We start from the raw sequence: 22,082 nt of genomic DNA, 5'->3' as shown, positions 1-22,082 counted from the left end.
CTACACCCCCTACATGTTGCTGTTTGGAAGAAGTGGCCGAGAAATCACCGAACTGGAGCTAGACTCAGAAGACCCCGGTCCGGGCAGTAGCCCAAGTACCTGGATTCGAGAACACCAGCGTCGACTCCATACCGTGAGAAGACTGGTTGCTCAGAAGTTTCAGGAAGTAGAGCATGCAGTTCGGCCCCCGACCACAGGTGGATCGCTTCAGCCAGGAGACCGAGTGCTGGTGAGGGCTAAACGATTTGGGAGTAAGCTGGACCATCGTTGGGAGGCAATACCATATCGGGTGGTGAAGAAGGTTCACCCAGACAACCCCGTCTACGAGGTTAGGCCCAAAGGGGATGACACCGCGACATCCAGGGTGTTGCACCGTAATATGTTGCGACCTTGCTCCTCTGAAGCAGAAGTCTGTAACAGGGCTGGGCCCTCAGACGTGTTGGCTGAAGTGCCACATACAGGAACCTTGGGGGATGAAGAAGGGTGAGCCACAATGCAGTTGGGCCCGTCAGAACCGTTGGTGCCACTCCCGAGTGGAAGTCAGAATGAGTCAGGAAATGATTTGCAATCCCCAGTAGTTGATTCCTCGGATCTCCAGGAGTCTCCTCCGCAAGAAGAGCCCCGCAGAACTGAGCGGGCTAATGCCGGAATTCCTCCTAACCGGTATGCTCAGGAAGAGTTTATCTGGTCTCGAATCCAACAGAAAACGCAGGAGTGTGCCCAACTCCTGTCTGAGCTTGCACTGCCTGGAAGGAGACATCAATTCTGCGAGGAGTCCACTCGCCCGAGGACTGGCGAGCAAAAAGGAGGGAGGAATGTAGAACGAGCTAAAAAGCTTGTAACAGAACTTCAACATGACGTTTCAAGGATGGAGCGAGACTGCCATCTACTGGCCAGAGACAGTCAAGCGGAACCAAAATACACAAAGGAAGTTGCAGGCAGGGGAGATTCAGAGGCTGGACCCGATCAGGTGACTTCCAGGAAGGAGTTCAGAGAGATAAGAGGCCAGCGCGCCAAACCTGAGGGGTCTTTGGCGCCAAGCAGCAGAGAGGAGCAGACGTGCTCCCTGCGTCCTGAGAAACCCCGTGTGACAGGCCAAATCCAGAGGCCTGAGAGGTGCTCCAGCCGGGCACCGGTAAAAGAGCTCCGGATCCCTCACAGTTGTGACTCGAGTGCTGTGCCTGCTGAGGATACTAGGAACCTGATCGCTGTGCTGAGTGAGTTCGCGGAACCCGACGTCGGCCGCTGACAGACGAGGCCTGGACCCCCCTATCCAAGGCTCGAGAGACTGCCCCCAACAGCCAAGCAGAGAGGAGCTGCATACGTGAGCAGGGCCGTCACTTCCACTGCTCACCCACGGTACCGGGGACAATTGGGTTTAAGTACTCAGGTTGGGAGGGGGACGGTTGGGGCTAAAGTAGCACAACGTGATTTAATTGAATTCATCCGGAAAGAGACTCACGGCCTAGCGGGAATAACCGGTGACCCCCGCTAGGGCCAAATTCACGGTTAAAGAACTTGTGTGGTGCTTCTCATGCTTGAGGGCATCACCTTATTTTAAGAGACTGCGCCTTACTTTAAGAGACTGCGCCTTATTTTAAGAGACTGCGCCTTATTTTGAGAAATTTCGTATTTTTCTGATATTTCAAACCACTGTTCATTACCCTTGTTGCTAATCCCTTGTTTCAGTATACCTGTTGTATAAAACTGTTTACAAACATTTCTGACTGTTCTCGCCTTGTGTCTCTGTGCGTTGCATTCCGGCACCTGCATTACACCAACATCTGCAATGTAGAGTTCCAACGTGTGGGGACATCACCAGTCTGTGAGCCAGAAGCTGCAAACGCTGCTGAAACACTGCAAGGGCGGCGGAAGCTATAGCTGACTTTCTAAAATGGGCACACAGGCGGCATACTTTAACAAGCAGATCCGGCAGCTCTGGGTAGGATTTGAGTAACCGCTGAACCACGAGGTTAAGCACATGGGCCAGGCATAGTACGTGTGTGAGCTCGCCTCGCCTCAGAGCCGCCACCAGGTTCTGGGGATTGTCACACACGACCATGCCTGGCTGTAGGTTCAGCGGTTTGAGCCACAGATCTGCCTGCTCTTTCAGAGCTGTCCATAACTCTTCAGCACTGTGTGTTTTTTCACCTAAGCATATTAGCTTCAGCACAGCCTGTTGCCTCTTGGCCGAGGCAGTGCTGCAGTGCTTCCAGCTTGTGACTGATGCGGAGATGGAGGCTGAGGAGGAGGAGGAGGCTGAGGAGCATGAGGTGCAGGAGCTGTAGACCGTGGGGGCAACCCTGATTGACCTAGGGCCTGCAATCCTTGGCGTCGGGAGGACGTGTTCCGTCCCAAGGTCCGACTGGGTCCCGGCTTACACTATGTTAACCCAGTGTGCTATCAGCGAGATGTACCGTCCCTGCCCACAAGCACTTGTCCACGTGTCTGTGGTTAGGTGGACTTTACCGGTAACTGCGTTGTTGAGGTCACGGCTAATGTTTTGGGACACGTGCTTGTGTAATGTGGGGACATCACACTGGGAGAAATAGTGGCGGCTGGGGACAGAGTACCGAGGGACGGCCGCCACCATCAGGTTGCGGAATGCTTCTGTCTCCACAAGCCTAAAAGGCAACATTTCGAGCCAAGCAGTCGTGAATTGTGAGAATTTAGTAGTGTGGCCTGTGGGACGTTGGCTGCATATTTGCGCTTGCATTCCAAGGACTGGAGTATGAACAACTGAACACTGTGCTGGGACAAGGACATGGACGTTCTTCCTGATGCTGCTACTTGAGAGTGTGCAATGACAGGTGCAGGGCAGGAGGCATCTTTGCATGCACTATGGACAGGGGATTGGCTTGCATGCACAACAGCAGAAGAAGCAATGGTGCCACCTGTAGACACTGTTCCTGGACCCTGGTGTTCGGCCCACAAAGTCGAGTGCTTTGCTGCCATGTGCCTGATCATGCTGGTGGTGGTCAGGCTGGTCGTTTTGACAACCCTGCTGATGCTGGTCTGGCTCGTGATGCAAATGGCCTTTTTGTAGCTATCGGCAGAGTCTTTAAAAAACAACCAGACTCGGGAAGACCTAACAGTTGTAGTGGCAACTTCCTTCGTGTTGGTGTTACGGGAAACGGTAGCCTGCCTTCTGTCTGCGGCCACCACACTGATTCTTCCTGCCTGTTGGGGTGCTCTGCCTCCCTCCCCCTGTGTGCTGCTGTCCTTGCTCTGCATGTCCTCCTGCCAGGTTGGGTCAGTTACTATATCATCCACCACCTCGTCTCCCACTTCTGCACCCTGGTACTATTCCTGACTTTCTGCCAATTGTGTCTCATCATCGTCCACCTCTTGTGACAGTTTCCCACCGTCGCCTTCGTGTGACCGTGGCTGCTCAAATATTTGGGCATCGCTACACGTGATCTCCTCTTGCCCCGCTTCAAGTGGACCGGGCGAGAGGCCCGAATCTATAAATGGAAAAGTGAACAGCTCTTCAGATTGTCCAAGTGTGGGATCAGTTGTCTCTGGGTTCTCGGCATGGTGGGAGGAAGGAGGATCAGGGTGAGGAATATGCGGTCCAGACTCACAGCTACTGAGACTTGACCGTGTGGAAGACAGGGTGGTGGTGGTGGTGGCTAAGTGACTGGAAGCATTATCCGCTATCCAACCAACAACCTTTTGACACTGATAGTGGTGTGCTGCGGTCCCCTAGAAATTGGGACAGGAAGGTCAGGCGAGAAGATGTGGGTGTTTGTTGTGGCACAATTTCGGCTTGCCCACGGCCTTGTCCTCGGCCTCTGCATGTACCATTACCATCACGTCCAGTTCCCCGTCCCTTGCCACGTGCCTTGCCCATTTTAAATGGAGGATAGTATCTTCCACGCTCACTACAAATGACTGAGTTTGAAGCAAAGTTATATGTGATCAGTGTGATGGAGAAAACAGAGTTTTAAATACCTGGCCTGTAGGTAAGTAGTGTGAACAGCAAACTTCTGTGAATTGCTTCACTGACACACTGAAAAAATGGAGGCCAGAAATGGCAGTATTTTCTGACAACGTATATGTGATCCGTGTGACGGAGAAAACACAGTTTTAAATAGCTGGATTTCTAGCGCTCTAATATGGAAAGGACCTGGCTGTATTCTGCAGTGCCAACAAGCAAATGGCGCAGAAAAAAGGTGTTCTCTGGATTGCTTTATAAGCAAATAATGAGGATTAAGATCCAAAGAAAAGTATTCCTGGCCCCTGAGACCTGGGCCTTTGTATAGAAATATCTAACAGCAGCAGAAGGCAGAATTGGAATGGAGCCTCTTGTGCTATATGCACTGCAGTCTGCTATATACACTGCCTGCCTGCCTATATACACTGCCTGCCTGATATCTCTGCAGATGGATTAGTCCTCAGAAGGACTGTTTGTTGAGATGGATATGTGTAATGTGCGGTTTTTCTCCCTACACTACCTAATACACAATCAAATCTCTCCCTAACGCAGCATCAGCTCTCCCTACACTGTCTGATCCGGAGTGACTGTGATGAGCATGGCGGCGCCAGATCAGATATAGACCTGATGACGCTGTGCGGCCAACCAATCACTGTAATGCCCACAACCAACATGGCTATGGCATTACAGTGCATGGCAGGCAATCCTTGCATGTTCATTGGCTCTGTAAAGAGCGCCAAACATGCAGGGAGGGGACCCGACTTCCCGCCCGACCAACCCGGAAATACTCGGTGAGCGCAGAGCATCTCGAGCAGTGAGATACTCGGGCGAGCACCGAGCAGTAGCGAGCATGCTCGCTCATCACTAGTTGTCATTAAGATTTAAAAAGAGAAAACACAGAAATGTGACAGTAAATGGCTTCACCCAACCAATAACCATGAGTGGAGAAAAAGTGTTTTTGTTATCATTCATTTTCTCTGAAACAAGGCCAAGAAAGCAAAAATTCTGCCGGGGTATGTAAACTTTTGAGCAGAACTGTATATGCGCCAGCCCCAGTGTCTCCTATTCTATATACTCCAGCTTCTTCTGTGATGTATATGCTCTAGCGCCAATGTATCCTGTGATGAATATACGCCAGCCCCAGTGTCTCCTATTCTATATACTCCAGCCCCAGTGTCTCCTATTCTATATACTCCAGCTTCTTCTGTGATGTATATGCTCTAGCGCCAATGTATCCTGTGATGAATATACGCCAGCCCCAGTGTCTCCTATTCTATATACTCCAGCCCCAGTGTCTCCTATTCTATATACTCCAGCTTCTTCTGTGATGTATATGCTCTAGCCCCAATGTATCCTGTGATGAATATACGCCAGCCCCAGTGTCTCCTATTCTATATACTCCAGCTCCAGTGTCTTCTGTGACGTAGCTAATATAGCCCTAATGTCTCTTATGCAGAGGCGTCGCATGATAAAGCAGTGAGACACAAGCTCCCTGCCCTATCACTATCTCTTTCATATGCCACAGATCGCCATAGGCCTGCGGTTAACGAGATGTCAGCATACTCACGCAGGTGGCTCGGTGACATCATTGCATCGCTCTGCTCTGCAGTCCCGCCATGGAAGAGGAGACAGAGGCCGTGATGTAGGGAATCAGGATTAAGTGAGAATAAACTTTATTTTTTTAAATGATCGGGCAGTGGAGCCATCCTACTATATATCTGGAGTAGTGGGTCCATCATACTACATATGGAGTAGTGGGGCCATTATACTATATGTATGTGGGGCAGTGGGACCATCATAGTATATACAGGTGCATCTCACTAAATTAGAATATCTTCAAAAAGTTAATTTATTCCAGTTCTTCAATACTGTTTCAGTATGCTCCACAATCATGAGGAAGACTGCTGACTTGACAGATGTCTAGAAGGCAGTCATTGACACACTCCACAAGGTCCTAGAGTTCCAATTTTCATTTGGAAATCAAGGTCCCAGAGTCTGGAGGAAGAGTGGAGAGTCCACAATCCAAGCTGCTTGAGGTCTAGTGTGAAGGCTCCACAATCAGTGATGGTTTGGGGGGCCATGTCATCTGCTGGTGTAGGTCCACTGTGTTTTATCAAGACCAAAGTCAGCACAGCCGTCTACCAGGACATATTACAGCACTTCATGCTTCCCTCTGCCGACAAGCTTTTTGGAGATGGAAATGTCATTCTCCAGCAGGACTTGGCCCCTGTCCACACGGCCAAAAGTACCAATACCTGGTTTACACACAACAGTATCACTGTGCTTGATTGGCAGCAAACTCGCCTGACCTTAACCCCATAGAGAATCTATTATAGAGAATCTATGGGGTATTGTCAAGAGGAAGATGAGAGACACCAGACCCAACAATGCAGATGAGCTGAAAGACAGCTTTTTGTATTGAAGAACTGAAATAAATTAACTTTTTGATGATATTCTAATTTAGTGAGATGCACCTGTATATGGAGCAGTGGGACCATCATGCTATATATATGGAGGAGTGGGGGCATCATACTAAATATAGAGCAGTGTGTGTGTCACCCCAGGCCTGGATGCCACAAACAATAATCTGTTTCTGAAAGCAGGAGGGAGGTCCCCTGGTTAGGGACAATTAGCATACAGCACCTCCTGTCCCAGGCCAGCAGGGGGAGCTGGCTGCCCCTATAAAAGCTGGAACTGGGGGCAGGGTTAGAGAAAAATGGACGACCTAGCTCAGGAGTGAGACTAGTCCCAGAGAAGGAGGGACAGTTCAGCTGTAGCTGAGGAGTCCGTGAGGCAGAGGAGAAACTGCAAGCCAGGGACAGAGGCGACGAGAGCCGGTCCTGGCAGAGAACCAATCTACCGGACATTGGGGTCAGAGGCTGTCAGGGTTACAAGCCCAGCAGCAGAGAACCAACCTGCGAGGGATTTCAGGTCCCTTGGCCTAAGAAGCCTGGAGGCTCCGCCACACAGAGGGACCAGTACATCGAAGAGCAAGCAACAGGTACCCAAGGCCTGAGTCGCAAGCCATACAGGCCAGCTCAGGGACGTGGGCTATTACACCACGAAAAGGGGGATAGTCAGAAAGAGCATAGAGAGAACGGTAGGCCTACACACTCACCCTGACCAGTGGGGCTCGCCCGAATGCTCTCAGACACCCAGGCCCATTCCTAACCGGTACTGGTGGGTCATTAATAATATCTACAATAAAGACCCTGAACTGTTTGAAGCGGACTCTGAACTCTTCCTATTGCGGCCTGCACTATCACCCCCAACATCCACCTACACTGCCCTGAGGCTACACTCTTCCCGTGGGGAGTTATCCTACTCCTGTGCTGCACACCAACACCAGCCTCAGCGGTCTGCCTTGCAGCGGCGGTTATCTCCAACCGCAATCCACGGGTGGCGTAGTCGGACATTCAAAACACTGATAAATAGACTGCCACCATTTGGTCTGACCACCCTGAGCCACGGGATCGGGTTGCCACTACTACCCCCATCAGCACCGTACACTAGAAGGCCCGGTACCGGGTACCCCACGGCCCAGGGGGCGAGTCAGCTTTGGCGTAGTTGGCAGAATTATGATCAACCCACCACAAACGGGTATTGCGTGCCTGGAAAAGACTCTATACATATCTGAGTGAAGTTTCCCGCCATTCGGGGCCATTTCCCACCAATCGGAGCCGTTTCCAGCCATCGGGCGCCATCTTCGGGACGCGGCGCGGGAAGAAGAGGGGCGTGGACGTCCAAAAACGCGCGAGACCTGAAGCCCCGCCCTACGCTGAGACGCTGCTCAAGGTCCTGGAAGGAGATCCAGCTGATGCCGACGTCATCACCGAGCAACGCAAGGTCCTCGCCCAGAGCATCGCGAGCGGAGCCGCGGCCTACAGAAGAGGATCGCCAGAAGGTAGGCCACGGTTAACTAGGGGGGAGGAAGATGTCGGACGCGGAGGGACCCTCTACCACCAGCGTAGCCGCTGCAGCTGTGATGCCGTTTTCCATGCCCTATATCCATAGGCGTATTATAATGAGGGCAATCCGGGCGACCGCCCAGGGCCCCGAGCCTGCAGGGGGCCCGCGGCTCCAGGCGGGGTGTCTAATGCCAGATTGCCCTCATTATATGTGCTCCACCAGCAGCGGCCGCTGCTACTTCTTCATCGGCCGGGCCAGCACTGCAGCAGTTAACTTCCCTGTGCTGGCCCGGCCGCGTCACTGCTAGGAGACATGGCCCTGTGCGCGGCTGTGTCTCCTAGCTGTGACGTCACGCAGTGCGCCCCGGCCTGCAGTGCTGCACCGGAAAAGAGAGAGAGCAGGCAGGAGGAATTGAGCCGGGGGATGGTGAGTGTGTGTGTGTGTGGGTAGGTGTGTGTGTGTTTGTGGGCAGGTGTCTGTGGGGGCAGGTGTCTGTGTGGGCAGGTGTGTGTGTGTATATGTGTGTGTGTGTATATGTGTGTGTGTCTGTGTGGGCAGGTGTGTGTGTGTATATGTGTGTGTGTGTATATGTATGTGTGTGTGTGTGTGTGTGGGCAGGTGTCTGTGTGGGCAGGTGTGGGTGTGGGTGTGGGCAGGTGTGGGTGTGGGTGTGGGCAGGTGTGTGTGTGTGTGTGGGCAGGTGTGTGTGTGGGCAGGTGTGTGTATATGGGTGTGTGTGTGTGTTTGTGGGCAGGTGTCTGTGTGGGCAGATGTGTGTGTGGGCAGGTGTGTGTGTGTGTGTGGGCAGGTGTGTGTGTGTGTGTGTGGGCAGGTGTGTGTGTGTGTGGGCAGGTGTGTGTGTGTGTGGGCAGGTGTTTGTGTGTGTGTGTGGGCAGGTGTGTATGTGTGTGGGCAGGTGTGTGTGTGGGCAGGTGTGTTTGTGTGTGGGCAGGTGTGCGTGTGTGTGGGGAGGTGTGTGTGTGTGTGTGTGGGCAGGTGTGTATGTGTGTGGGCAGGTGTGTGTGTGTGTGTGTGTGCGGGCAGGTGTGTGTGTGTCTGTGTGGGCAGGTGTGTGTGTGTGTCTGTGTGGGCAGGTGTGTGTGTGTGTATATGTGTGTGTGTGTGTGTGGGCAGGTTAGAAAGTCTTGCCCTGTTGAACACTACACCTGACTTGAGGCCACCACCTCTTGGTTGTCCAATGTTCTTGCTTCTCTAGGGCTCTTCTCAGATATTCATTATACCAGCTCCCCAGAATACCAAAGTTAGGGTGGGTGACCGCGAGCCCTGGTGGTGGTCATAACTGCGGCCACCCAGGGGCAATACTCCATAACAACAATCCCCTGAGGTGGTGTAGGATGTAAGGACCTATTCACACTACATTCAGCGCTGCATTCAGGTCTTTACACAAGGCTTACAACTGAATCCCTGAAATTCAGGATTGTGCTGTCTGAAATGAGACATCTGAAAGCAGAGAAAATGGAGCCTAAAGATTCAGACTTTAGCCTCGGTTTGCCTTTGTTCAAATCAATGGCTATGTCAAGGCACATCTGAATGCCATTTTTCAGGGATTTAGATAGAAGCCTGGAAAGAGGAGATGAATGCATTGCAAAATTCAGTGTGAATAGGCCCTTATATCTGGAGTCTTGATATTGATGCCACAAGCATTTTACTTGTTTTTAACTTAAAAAAAAAATACACACACACAAATTATACACACACACACACACACTATACATACACACACACACACACACACATTATACACACACACTATACATACACACACACAGATGTGTATGTGGGCAGGTGTGTGTGTGTGGGCAGGTGTGTGTGTGTGTGGGCAGGTGTGTGTGTGTGTGATGTCTGTCTGTTTGTGTGTGTGTGTGTGTGTGTGTGTGTGTGTGTGTGGGCAGATGTCATTGTGTGATGTCTGTTTGTATGTATTTTTGTGTTTCAAATGTGTTTATGCGTGTCTGTATATGTTTGTGTGTATGACTGCATGCGGCCTCCTGCTGAGTATAATTGGCGCCGTGCGGCCTACTGATGTCTCGGGGGGTGCTCCGTGCAGCCTCACGCTGTGTATAGATGGCTACGTGCGGCCCCCGCTGTTTATAGACAGCGCCGTGCGGCCCCCCGCTGTGTGTAGATGGCTACGTGCGCCCCCCGCTGTGTATAGATGGCTACGTGCGGCCCCCCGCTGAGTATAGATGTCGCCGTGCGGCCTCCTGCTGTGTATAGATGGCTACGTGCGGTCTCCCGCTGAGTATAGATGGCGCTGTGCGGCCTCCTGCTGTCTCTGGGGGGAGCGCCGTGCGGCATCTATACTCAGCAGGAGGCCGCACGTAGCCATCTATACACGTATACTCAGCAGGAGGCCGCAAGTAGCCATCTATACGGTGCCATCTATACACAGCGGGAGGCCGCACGGCGCCATCTATACACAGCGGGAGGCCGCACGGCGCCATCTATACACAGCGGGAGGCCGCACGGCGCCATCTATACACAGCGGGAGGCCGCACGGCGCCATCTATACACAGCGGGAGTCTCAGTGCTTTGCAAGAGCAGTCAATAAATTCTGCTTGACTAATTCTGAGCACCATAAAGTCTGGTTCGCTTCTAACCTGCTGTCTTCATTTTCAGCTTGCTGAATTCTAACTCATTTACTGTCATTCGAGACGATGCCTTTGCTGGTCTCTTTCACCTTGAATACCTGTAAGTGCTCCACTTAATGTCATATTTTTGATTCTGTTCTTCTTCATCTTTTGGCATGTGCAATTGTATGAGCAAGTATTCATATGAATTTATGACCTACTTAAACCTTTGAGGACCTTAAATTTTATTCAATCAAATTTTTTTCCAGTTTAAAACTATGGGACATATATGTGCCTTGGTCCTCAAAGGGTTTTTAAAGGGGCTGCAAACATAAATACGGAAAAAATAATTCAATTAGTGCTTTTTGTGTTCATTTAATTTTTATTTGAAGTCCATTTTTTTTATATACCTTGAAATTAAGCCCTACCCCATGGAATGAAGCCCTACCTACATGACATCTGAGAGCTACATGGATCCCGCTTGTGAGGTGCCTGTCCATCATTACTATTCAGTTTTAGGGTCCACTCACTAAGCCATATATTCTCTCATGCAAGAGAATAGGGCCAATTATGCTAATGACACTGGGCTCAAACTCTGTCAGAGCTTCAACTGAGTGTGATCCGATTCTCTCGCAGCACAGATATGGAGAAGATGGAGAACTTAATTTCTCCATCTTCTCCATAGTCTCTGTGAGCGTTCATCGGACTGCACTTGGATGACATCCGAGTGCAGTCCAATGTTTTACGTGCACCCATAGACTTGTATGGGTGCACATGGTCCGAATATCGAATGAGATTATTTTCTCATGCCAATAATCGCACTGTCCCATAGTATAACATAGGGCCGAGTCCTATCCGATAAAACATAACATAGCATTCGGCCGTGTTATACGACAATGTGAGCGAGCCCTTAGAGTCAAGGAATATTTACATGCAGATGATGATATTACTCTCCAAGTGTATATTTTTTTAGGCGAGTTCATAGTAAATGCTTTGCAATTTTGACATGTGATCAACTAAAGAACAAGAAAGATTTAGGACCTCCCCTATACAGAAACGGAAAATAGTTTGGAGGACTTGCATGTCCTTTTTTGTTTATTATGAGAAAATCATAAAAGATCCCGTTTTTTAACCATGCTGTGACTTTCTGCTGAGGGAGAGGGAGAGAGCTGCCCTATTCAGAGTCTGTAATAAGACCTGCTGACAAAAGTGTTGAAGATACAGTCTAATGTGAATTAACAATGAAAAAAAGTTAATTTAACAAATGGCTTGTATTTTTTTTAATATAAACTTTTTTGTCTTTACAGCTCCTTTAAAGGGAATCTGTCATCAGGTTTTTGCCACCTAATCTGAGAGCAGCATAATGTAGGGTTAGAGGCACTGATTCCAGTAATGTGTCACTTACTGGGCTGCTTAGTGTTGCTTTGATAAAATCATTGATTTGTCAGAAGGTAATTATCACTAGATGACTAGTAAGTTCTGTAGGACCCCACCCCCATCACTGATCAGTAGATTTCTGTGTACACTGAGCATGGGCAGAAAGCTGCCAATCAGTGGTGTGGGTGGGGCTATACAGAGCGCAGCATTCAGAGAGCTGCTAGATCTGCAGCAGATAAAACGGTGATTTTCTCAAAATGACAACAAGCAGCTGAAAAAGTGACACATCGCTGGAATCAGGGTATCTGCCCCAATATTGTGCTGCTCTCAGATGAGGCAGCACAATTAATATTATGCCAAATTAATTTCCCGTGAACTATCACATGATCTATCACAGGGGATCATGTGACATGTCACGTGATAAATCAGGTGTGTGGAGGGGGCCCGCGCCTTCTAAACTGCCCGGGGCCCTTGCTACTCTTAATCCACCCCTGCCTATATCCCCGGAGCGGCCTGGCTGCCCCAGTATGCCGGAGAGTCGCATACCTTGGGCGACTTTAAAGAAAGGCTGTATAGCCTGTTCAAAGTTTATCCCCTGACAGAAGAACAGAAAGTAAGCATACTGATAGGGCAGTTAACTGGTGCGGCCCAGCGGGAGGTAAAGTCTTGGACAGCTGAGGAGAAAAGGACTGTAAGGGGGGTTCTGACCCGTCTACGGGACACCTTTGATACCCGTACCTCAGCAGAAATCAAAATGCGGTTCTATGGATGTAAGCAGCGAGCTCAAGATAGCATCCGAGATTATGCCCTAAATTTACAGGAAGCCTTGGGGGCAATTAAGCAAGCTGACCCTGGCAGCGTGCAGGATACAGATAAACTATTGACTGACCAGTTCATAGAAGGTCTGCTGTCCAGCGCCCACAGAACCCAGCTGCGCCTCATGGCCCTACAGAACCCCGATTTGACTTTTGCACAGTTCAAAGATAGGGCCATCCGGGAGCTCCGAGAACCTGCACCGGGTGGCGCTGTAGCTTCCCGGCGCCCTGCCATCCCTTACCACCAGGGGGCGGCGCCCTATCCCGCAGACCTTGTGGGGGCTGATGCGCAGGCCCTAAATCCATCCCCGCCTGCAAACCTGCACCATCAGGTCCAAGAACTAACAAAGAGTGTTGCTGCATTGACCTGGACCGTACAGTCGTTACAGATGGACCCGTCAGGACCAATCAAGCTGGCTTCCAGTCCGGAGGATGTCCCGTGGCGTCGACGGAGGAGGATCCCGTCGTTCAGAGGGAGGCCCGCCGATCATTACACTGAGGATGGACAGCCGATTTGCCGCCGTTGCAGCCAGCCGGGACACGTAGCCAGGTACTGTACTTTAAATGGGTCCGACCTGGGGCAAAGGGCCAACTCCCAGGCATAAGGTCACCAGGCCCATCTAATTGGCGTGATAAGTACGTAGGGGGACGCCCGGTTTTACCCGTAGTGCCGGACGGTATCCCCATGAGTGCACTGCTGGACACCGGGTCCCAAGCGACTACCATCCCCTATGTACTTTTCAAGCAGTACTGGAGTGACACTGATATAACTCGTTATCCAGACGATGACTTGAGCATCATCGCCAGCAATGGTCAACCCGTGCCGCAGGTGGGGTTCAGAGAGATGACCATTAAGATTGGTAAAGTTGAACTGCTGGCACAGGGAGTGATCATTGTGGACATTGACCGTCGAGAAAGTCACCCTAAAATAACCTTGGGTACTAATGTGATTGAAAATTGTCTTTCAGAAGTAATTGTAATTTTGCAGCAGGTAGCGATGAATGCGAGCTCCAGCCAACAGAGGGTCCTCCAGAAGGAGATAAGAGCCCTGATGAGATGGCAACAGGTAGAACTGTCTGGTGGTGAGATCGGTAGCGTGAGGATGAGCGACCCATTCCCCATTGCCATGCCCCCCAAAAGTGAAATGATCTGGTGTCGGACTGCAATCGGGTTAAGAGGGAGAGACTACCAAGCCATGGTAGAACCCGTGTACTCAGACAGCAGGCCCACCATTTTGACAGCCCGGGGGGTGGTCGATGTCCGCCATGGAAGGGTGCCCGTCCGGATCTTAAACATTGGGGAAAGGGAAGTACACTTGCCCCGGTACGCTACACTAGCCAAATTGTATACTGTTGAACACAATGCTGTCAGGGCCATGAAACCAATGCCTCCATCTCCCCAGGCGGAGGGTAATGGTTCCCAGAAACCCAAGGAGGACTGGTGCCAGAAACTCCACGTGGGTGCTGACTCCACTCCCTTGCACCAAAAACAAGGAGTCTACCGGGTGGTTCAAGAGTACGAGTAAGCACCCGCTAGACTTCGGCAGAGTGAAACGGGTAGAACACCACATCCCCACGGGGAGCCACCCACCAATAAAAGAAAGATACAGACCTGTACCACCCCGCACACTATCAGAACGCAAAGGGCATGCTGAGAGAAGTGAAGGAAGCTGGGGTCATTAGAGACAGTTGTAGCCCCTGGGCAGCCCCCTTGTTTCTGGTAAAAAAGAAAGACTGTACTATGAGAATGTGCGTGGACAATAGAGAAGTCAATCGTATCACCCATAAAGACGCATACCCGTTGCCTAGAATAGAGGAGTCTTTGGCCGCACTAAAATCAGCTAATTTCTTCTCTACTTTGGACCTTACTAGTGGGTACTGGCAGGTTCCTGTGGCAGAGGCTTATAAGGAGAAGACCGCCTTCACCACCCCGATGGGATTAAGTGAATTCAACTATATGCCGTTCGGGCTCTGCAACGCACCCGGGACCTTCCAGAGGCTGATGGAATGCTGTCTAGGGCACCGAAACTTTGAGACGGTCCTACTTTACCTGGACGACGTGATTGTCTATTCGAAAACTTACGAGGACCGTCTAAAGCACCTGGCCGAGGTGTTCGAGGCCCTGGCAGGCTTTGGCATGAAAGTGAAACCCTCCAAGTGCCATCTGTTAAAGCCGAAGGTACAGTACCTGGGACACGTGGTGAGTGCAGAAGGAGTAGACCCCGACCCTGACAAAATCACGGCAATAAAGAACTGGCCAAGCCCCTCAAACATAAAAGAAGTGAGGCAGTTCCTCGGGTTGGTAGGCTACTACCGAAGGTTCATCCCCAGGTTCACCAAGATGGCAACCCCCTATGCAGGACCTCCTTATAGGACAATCTAAGACCAGAAGCCAAAAGCCACCCTTCAAGTGGGACAAGCCGGAAGAGGAGTCCTTCCGCCAGCTGTAGATGGCCCTCACGGGGGATGAGATCCTGGCCTACCCTGATTATGGCCAGCCTTTTATCCTCCACACAGACGCCAGTAATGTGGGACTGGGAGCCGTACTGTCACAGAACCAACAGGGCAGAGAAAGGGTGATCGTGTACGCCAGCCGGAAGCTGAGGCCCACCGAGAGAAACCCGGAGAATTACAGCTCCTTTAAGCTGGAGTCCTTGGCAGTGGTGTGGGCCATAACAGAACGTTTCAAGCATTACCTGGCCTCTGTGAAGTTCACTGTGTACATGGACAACAATCCGTAGACACATCTGGACAATGCGAGACTTGGTGCCCTAGAGCAGCGGTGGATGGCCCGGCTAGCAAACTATGACTTCACCATCAAGTACCGGGCAGGCCGAGCCAATGCCAATGCAGATGCCCTATCGAGAATGCCCCACTTGCCCGATGAGGGAGAAGATCCAGACGAGTTGGAGGAAATAGAGCTCCCTGCATTCCACCGGTACGGGGCCACTCAGTACTCCCACCGTGTAAGAGACAAAGACTTGACCACTGTCATGTTCAATCCCTTACCTCACCACGGCTGGGCTGAAACGCAAGATAGTGACCCTGCAATTCGCCTGGTGAAAGACCTCTTGACCCAGGCAGATGCTATCCCTGGCTCAGACGCTCCAGAGGAAGCCAAGCAGTTATGGAAGGAGAAAAGCAGGCTATTCCTCTACGAAGGTAAGTTGTGCAGAAGGCTTGTCAACCACTGGACGCACGAGCTGACCTGGCAGGTAGTGGTCCCGAGACGAGATGCAGCAATGGTCCTGGAGGCCTACCATGACAGAGCGGGACACTTCGGGTGGAAGAAACTGGAGTTCCTACTGAGAGAGCGGTTCTACTGGGTCGGAATGAGAGGGGCCATAGAGAAGTGGTGCAGGGACTGCGGCCCATGTAACCTCAGAAGGAAGGACGGTACCAGCCAGAAGACGCCCTTGATGCCCATCGTCACCAGGCAGCCTCTTGAGCTGGTAGCTCTGGACCATGTGAAACTGGCTCCAAGCCGGTCGGGCTACGTCTATGCCCTGACAATAGTGGACCACTATTCCCGGTTCCTGGTGGTGGTTCCTGTTAGAGACTTGACAGCCCAAACAGCGGCCAGAGCCTTACAACAACACTTCTGCCGTTCACACGAGTATCCGGAACAGGTCTTGACAGATCAAGGTCCAGCGTTTGAGGCTGAAATCTTCCAGGAGTTCTGCAACCTCTACGGCTGTAAGAAGATTCGGACAACGTCTTACCACCCACAAACCAACGGGCTATGTGAGAAAATGAATAATATCGTCATTGATCTCCTCAAAACGTTGCCCCTGGAAGAACGCAGCCTGTGGCCGGAGAAGCTGCCAGACCTGATAGACTTATACAACCATATCCCGGTGAATGCTACAAATTGCACCCCGGCTTACCTGATGAGGGCAAGACCAGGTAAGCTGCCGATAGACCTGGAGATGGGAGTCCTGACCCCCGAGGACACCTCCCCAGACGCGGACTGGGATACGGAACGGCGGCTACAGTACAAGAAGGTACAGGAGAGTGTGGAGAGGAGTCTGGCTCAAGCGAGAGAAAAGCAAGAGAGGCTCTTCAGCCAACACGCCCCTGCTGGTCCCCTGGAACCTGGTGAGCAGCGGAAGAGAAGGCTTCACAAGCTAGATGACCAGTGGGAGAGCGACCCGTACACAGTACTGCAGTCCAACCACAACAACCCGAAGGTATGTGTAATTACCAAGGATGGAGGAGAAACCACTAGCACCGTTTACAGAGACCACCTAAAAAGGTGCACCAAGCAACTACAGAGTGCAGGAGAAGATCAAGATGACCTTGAACCCGCAGAAGACAAGAAAGAAATGATCAGCACAGTTCTTGGAGAGTTCCCCCGGTCCTGGACTCGGATAAATGATGCAATAGTGGTACCCGTCCTACACTTCCTTCAACCAACCCAGCAGGAACCTACAGGAGAGCAGAAGGAATCAGAAGACCAAGCAGCCCTAGAGGCAGAAGAACCCATGCCAGCAGCCCAGGAGTGTCAACCCTCTGCTGACAGTGAGCCTGCCATACCTGCGGTAAGCCAAAGGACCCGCAGATAGCTGCCTGCACTGCCTGTAAACCCAGCTAGTAGCTGTACCCTGAATGCTAGTGGGGAAAGTCAGGTTAGACCACCACCAGACAGAGGGTTACGCAGGTCAACCCGGAGCACTAGGGGGCAAATACCAGCTCGCTGGAAGATCTAAATGCTGTATATTGTAAATGTTTTATATTTGTTGCCTGGTTGCTAATTATGTTTTTCCAGTCTTTCTAGTTCATGGACTAACAGGTTATGGACGCTGAATAACCGGAACTGTCTTGTAGATAGTTGCACTTGGTGCCCTCTTTCGAAGATGGCCACGGAAGAAAAATCTGTCCGGTGTGGCCTCCTTGTGGCCCAAAGTAGAGAGCTCAGCCTTGTCGCCACGCCCAAGGCCAGGAACTTGGGGTTTATGGAAACAGGTCCCCACACCGTGGAAAACTTCACCTTGTTGGGTGACATGGACACCCGGTCACGGAAGCACCGTGACCTCAAGGACAAAATATACTTGTATATATGTTATGTTGTCATTTATACCCTGCATTTGTGTTTCCTGTTTAGTCCGGAGTACTAAATTTTACTAGGGGAGAATGTGTCACCCCAGGCCTGGATGCCACAAACAATAATCTGTGTCTGAGAGCAGGAGGGAGGTCCCCTGGTTAGGGACAATTAGCATACAGCACCTCCTGTCCCAGGCCAGCAGGGGGAGCTGGCTGCCCCTATAAAAGCTGGAACTGGGGGCAGGGTTAGAGAGAACTGGAAGACCTAGCTCAGGAGTGAGACTAGTCCCAGAGAAGGAGGGACAGTTCAGCTGTAGCTGAGGAGTCCGTGAGGCAGAGGAGAAACTGCAAGCCAGGGACAGAGGTGACAAGAGCCGGTCCTGGAAGAGAACCAATCTACCGGGCATTGGGGTCCGGGGCAGTCAGGGTTACAAGCCCAGCAGCAGAGAACCAACCTGCGAGGGATTTCAGGTCCCTTGGCCTAAGAAGCCTGGAGGCTCCGCCACACAGAGGGACCAGTACAGCGAGGAGCAAGCAACAGGTACCCAAGGCCCTAGTCGCATGCCATACAGGCGAGAAGTACACGGCCAGCTCAGGGACGTGGGCTATTACACCACGAAAAGGGGGTTAGTCAGAAAGAGCATAGAGAGAACTGTAGGCCTACACACTCACCCTGACCAGTGGGGCTCGCCCGAATGCTCTCAGACACCCAGGCCCATTCCTAACCGGTACTGTTGGGTCATTAATAATATCTACAATAAAGACCCTGAACTGTTTGAAGCGGACTCTGAACTCTTACTATTGCGGCCTGCACTATCACCCCCAACATCCACCTACACTGCCCTGAGGCTACACTCTTCCCGTGGGGAGTTATCCTACACCTGTGCTGCACACCAACACCAGCCTCAGTAGTCTGCCTCGCAGCGGCGGTTATCCCTGACCGCAATCCACGGGTGGCGTAGTCGGACATTCAAAACACTGATAAATAGACTGCCACCATTTGGTCTGACCACCCTGAGCCACGGGATTGGGTTGCCACTACTACCCCCATCAGCACCGTACACTAGAAGGCCCGGTTCCGTGTACCCCACGGCCCAGGAGGCGAGTCATGTGCATCAAATTATACATACACATATGGGGCAGTGGGGCTTCATACTATATACAGGTGCTTCTCACAAAATTAGAATATCATCAAAAGTTAGTTTATTTCAGTTCTTCAATGCAAAAAGTGAAACTCCTATATTATATAGAGTCATTACACACAGAGTGATCTATTATATAGAGTCATTACACACAGAGGGATCTATTATATAGAGTCATTACACACAGAGGGATCTATTATATAGAGTCATTACACACAGAGGGATCTATTATATAGAGTCATTACACACAGAGGGATCTATTATATAGAGTCATTACACACAGAGGGATCTATTATATAGAGTCATTACACACAGAAGGATCTATTTTAAGTTTTTATTTCTGTTAATGTTGATGATTATGGCTTACAGCCAATGAAAACACAAAAGTCATTATCTCAGTAAATTAGAATACTTCATAACAACAGCTTGAAAAATGTTTTTAAAATCCGAAAAGTTGGCCTACTGAAATGTATGTTTAGTAAATGCCCTCAATACTTGGTCGGGCTCCTTGTGCATCAATTACTGCATTAATGCGGCAATGTGGCATGGAGGGATCAGCCTGTGGCACTGCTGAGGTGTTATGGAAGCCCAGGTGGCTTTGATAGCAGCCTTCAGCTCATCTGTATTGTGGGGTCTGGGGTCTCATCTTCCTCTTGACAATACCCCATAGATTCTCTATAATAGATTCTCTATGGGGTTAAGGTCAGGCGAGTTTGCTGCCAATCAAGCACAGTGATACTGTTGTGTGTAAACCAGGTATTGGTACTTTTGGCAGTGTGGACACGGGCCAAGTCCTGCTGGAGAATGACATTTCCATCTCCATAAAGCTTGTCGGCAGAGGGAAGCATGAAGTGCTGTAAAATGTCCTGGTAGACGGCTGCGCTGACTTTGGTCCTGATAAAACACAGTGGACCTCCACCAGCAGATGACATGGCCCCCCCAAACCATCACTGATTGTGGAGCCTTCACACTAGACCTTCAGCAGCTTGGATTGTGGCCTCTCCACTCTTCCTCCAGACTCTGGGACCTTGATTTCCAAATGAAATGCAAAATTTACTTTTCATCTGAACACAACACCTTGGGCCACTGAGCATCAGTCCAGGTCTTTTTCTCTTTGGCCCAGGTAAGACGCTTCTGGCGTTGTCTATTGGTAATGAGGGGCTTGACACAAGCAATGCGACACTTGTAGCCCATGTCCTGGATACGTCTGTGTGTGGTGGCTCTTGAAGCAATGACTCCAGCAGCAGTCCACTCCTTGTGAATCTCCCCCAAATTTTTGAATGGCCTTTTCTTAGCAATCCTTTCAAGGCTGCGGTTATCCCAGTTGCTTGTGCACCTTTTTCTACCACACTTTTTCCTTCCACGTCCATTAATATGCTCGGATACAGCACTCTGTGAACAGCTGCTTCTTTAGCAATGACCTTTTGTGGCTTACCCTCCTTGAGGAGTGTGTCAATGACTGCCTTCTGGACATCTGTCAAGTCAGCAGTCTTGCCCATGATTGTGGAGCCTACTAAAACAGACTAAGGGACCTTTTTAAATGCTTAGGAAGCCTTTGCAGGTGTTTATTGTTAATTCTAATTTACTGAGATAGTGACTTTTGTGTTTTCATGGCTGTAAGCCATAATCATCAACATTAGCAGAAATAAACACTTAAAACAGATCACTCTGTTTGTAATGACTCTGTATAATATATGAGTTTCACTTTTTGGATTGAAGAACTGAAATAAATTCACTTTTTGATGATATTCTAATTTTCTGAGAAGCACCTGTATGTAGCAGTGCGGCAATTATACTATATACAGTCAGGAGTATAAGTACTTGATACACTGACAATTTCGAAAGTTTTTCCACCTACAAAGAATGAAGAGGCCTGTTTTGTTCTACTTAACTGCTGCAACTTGGACCTTTAACAGGATTTATATTTCACCTATGAGAAAGCATACTATGTGTATTTGGCAGATTAACTCAGGCATGTTTATGATAAACTGAATACCTGGATTGGAGTCCTATTTATATACAGAATATTGACTATTAATGCTGGCAGAGTAAGTCTTAGGCTATATTCACACTAGGTGTTTTTTTTTCTGCAGCAAAACATAATCTCTTGGCAGGAAAGAAGTAGCGTCAAAAACGCAGGTTTTGGTGTGTTTTTTTGCAGTGGTTCTTGGTGCATTTTTGGTGCGTTTTTCAGGATCCCAAAGTTCAGCTTTGCTTCCACCATAGACACATGAAAACAGGTCACCATTGCAAGACATATGTTCATGAAAAAGTACACATTACAAATGTAACAAGGGGGGGAGGTGAATTGGTCTGGAATGGTTTATCTAAGACACTGGCAGTGCATTGAATTTGTAGGACACTATTTACTTTCACATTATGGTTTGCCATTGAGTTGCTCAGGCATTGTTCATTTTCACACCTCCCTGGGCCACATGTGTTGTTCAATCTCACACCTAGCTCAACCAATGTTTACTTTGTAGGCATCACTAATTTAATTAAACTGTAATAATCCAAGCTGCTATCTCAGGTGACCAAGACAAGATGGTTTAAACTTGGGAAAATCACAAGAATAAATGTGTGTCACATACTTGCTTTTTTCACTAAAAACGCAGCAAAATTTTCACACTAGGCTTTTTTTCAGCATTTTTTTCCACCACCCTTTTTTATAATGGGTGAAAAACGCTGAAACAAGTGACATACTCTATTGCAAAAAGCCATGGAAAGCACAAAATACTGAGGACAAATAAGCAAGCTTTGTGCATGAGATTTCGGAAATCTCATAGACTTTGTTGGTACTGTAAAACGCAGCTGAAAATTTGCATAAAAAAGCCCGCTAAAAAAACGTCTAGTGTGAATATAGCCTTGTATAACAGTTCGCCAATGAGTTAGGATATATGACCACGATGCAGAAATGCTGCGGATTTTTCCTAAGCGTTTCTGCATCTCCTTGGGTTGTCAAGTGCTTTGCCAAGTGATTTTAGCATCACTTGGAAAAGTGCTTGACAACTTGGTCACACTATATAATTCCATGCAACCGGCATGGATTTATATAGTGTGACCAAGTTACAATGCTGCAAATGCAGCATCAATAATAAAAAAAAAGAATAATAATGGTGAAAAATAAAAAAAAAACATTATACTCATCTTCCGATGGTCCTCGATCTCCTTCTCCGGTGCGTCCGATGTCTTCGGCGGATCACGATGCTGTAAAAGGACCTTCCATGACGTCATTTAGTCATGTGACAGGTCACGCGACCGCCGATGTC

Source organism: Phyllobates terribilis, unplaced genomic scaffold (genome assembly GCF_046119375.1).
Source record: "Phyllobates terribilis strain yellow unplaced genomic scaffold, ASM4611937v1 Scaffold_17__1_contigs__length_24005725, whole genome shotgun sequence".
In the NCBI taxonomy this organism is placed as follows: domain Eukaryota; kingdom Metazoa; phylum Chordata; class Amphibia; order Anura; family Dendrobatidae; genus Phyllobates; species Phyllobates terribilis.
The sequence above is the reverse complement of the archived record's forward strand: the minus strand, read 5'-3'. Positions refer to the sequence as shown.